This window comes from Hylobates moloch, unplaced genomic scaffold (genome assembly GCF_009828535.3).
Source record: "Hylobates moloch isolate HMO894 unplaced genomic scaffold, HMol_V3 SCAFFOLD_11, whole genome shotgun sequence".
NCBI classification, from domain to species: domain Eukaryota; kingdom Metazoa; phylum Chordata; class Mammalia; order Primates; family Hylobatidae; genus Hylobates; species Hylobates moloch.
In genome coordinates this window covers 54,970,057-54,972,571 of record NW_026652286.1, presented here as the reverse complement: position 1 = coordinate 54,972,571, position 2,515 = coordinate 54,970,057, and positions in this window count along the sequence as shown.

The window sequence follows — 2,515 nt, the reverse complement described above, 5'->3', positions numbered from 1 at the left end:
GAGCCCCATTTAGGAAGGGGCTGTGCAGTGCAGTTTAATGAATCCTTGGCACAAAGCTCCCTTTCAGGACTGGGAAAGAATAGGGGCTGTTCAGGCCCTGTAGGGCTGTATGTCAAAGCCAGCCCATAATGCCTGTCAGCCAAGGGCAGAAATTCCCACTGACATAAGAATGTGCAAGAAATCAACTTTCACCACCGACGAGCAGATTAAGACACGATCAGGAAATGAGACTGTAGGTTTAGAACAGTGACACCTGTTTGAAGAGAGCGATTTTCCCATCCCTTGATCACTGTGTGGCTGGAGTGGGGGCTGGGTGAAGCTGCAGCACAGCCAAGCCCTGAAAGCCCTCCAGATCCTCTGAGAGGGGAAGGAAAGACATAGTGGGTGGGGGCATCTTTGGGCTAAACTCCATGCTAAGTGCCTTAACATGCTTTTTCTACTTTAATTCTTTTAACACCCTATGAGGATTATTTGCATATGACAGGAGAGGAAACTGAAGCTCAGGTGCCTTCATTTCTGGTTCAAGGTTACACTGCTAATTGGCCACTAAATGGCAACGATGGGATGCAGCATAGACCTGTTTTGCTCTAGGATGTCTGTCTTTTCCAGAGCTCTGAACTGAGTTTCATCAAATAAATTTGATCCTTTAGAAATAACTGTACTTTAAAATTCTTAATTGCACGGGGTATGCATTGAATGTGTATGTGTTGGGCACATGTGATATGTTGGGAGTATTGGCACATGAGACATAGCATGATGGTATGAGGAGTGGTAGTTAAGGTACTGCCTTTACTGCTAGACTGACCCAGGTTTGAATCTCAGCTCTGATAATGTTTATGTCTTTCAGACCTTGGGAAACTTTGGGAAAGTCCCTCTCACTAAGCCTTGGTTGTGTTATTCTTTCTCCCAACGCTACCCTAGCCACACAGAGATCAAGAAAGGTGGCTACGGTTACTCTGGTATTGATAAGTACTCTTTGAAAGTTAAAATGGTCCAAAAGGTTTCTACAGAAGGGAGTCCTAGGTGCCTTTGTGTTACGTTAGTACCATGAGATTCTGAGTCCTCAAGGTGGGTGTGTGGATTGGTTTTCTTCCAGTATCATGGGGCAGATCAAGACTGTGGAAGTACGTTTTCAAAAAGGTGAAATCATGACTCTTAGGCAAATATAATATGGACCACATGTAAAAAATTGTTTAACTCATTAATTAGTAAGAGAATCACTGAAATGTTAGGATTGGTTCAAAGAACATTTAAGAAGTCAGATATATATATATATATATATATATATATATATATATATATAAATGTTAGGAAAGTTCACTAGATACAAAGAACTGAGATGTGTATCTTCATGGTCATCTGTTCCATGGACAGAAATTATTTGCACATCTACCAGACAAAACTCTACCAAGTAAAAAGTAATTTTACTAAATCTAATAGCAAGTAGTGAGAAGAATGAAATACATTCCTCTAGACAATCTTTGGTTGTTCTTTTTTCCTATATAACATTGAAAGAATGTGGAACTAAACTTCCTGCCTCCTTTCCAAGTTTTGGATAATTTTTCTGGTAACCCCCATATTTTATATGTAAATTTGGACCATCTAAAGAAAAGAAGTAATTTATGTACATCATAGGGTTAGTGGCAAAGGCAGAAGTAAAACTCAGGTCTGCTGTCTCCTCTACATGGCTGTGAGACCACGCAGCAACCCTGTTTCTTTAAGCTAATGTTTCCACTAGAGACCAAAGAGTGAGAGGACTTTCACTTTTCTGAGTGTAAAGAGTGAAGGGATATGCATTTTCCAGGGCAGTTTTAAACCAGTTTCAACTAAATTCAATAAGTATGCCAATTGATCCACGTTATTAAGGTAGAAACTAGGAAGTTAACCTCACAGTTTACTTCCTGCTAATAGCATAGGGGTGATTTGGTTGCTTAGGGCTCCCTGGAAACAGACCTTGAAACGGAGAGTTGTGTGCGGAAGGTTGATTGAGAAGGACTCTTAAAGGATGCATATGTACGACGTGAGGAAGTCAAGATTGGATGAAAAGAGAAACTGACTTGTCATCAGCCTGAGCTAATCCCATGGGAAGCTCTGGAGCTGGAATGCCCTTTGGGGCTCGACTCAAGTTGAGGAAAGAGAGGTTTTGCCTTTGTATCCCTGCATCAGCCAGTCATCGGTCTCTGGTGCGCCTGTGAAGTGGTATGAACTTGAGTAATCCAGTTTCCTTCAGCAGAGGTTCAGTGCTTGGTGAGGGGGCCAGCTGTAAGCCATTAGTAGCCGGCCAGCTCAGCAGCTAGGGGACAGGTTAATCAGCCCCTAGGTGGGATCTGTGCAGAGCATCATGGTATCCACTACATTTGGCTTTTATTACGAGGATATCTGTAATAAAAATATAACAACTCAAGGGTCAACACCAATGGATGAGTAGTGAATGTCAGGAGCACTATGTTGAGAGGGGTTCTAGGCTCATCTGGGCTCAGTGGAAAGAGTGTGAAGATTGACAAGTGATGTCCAT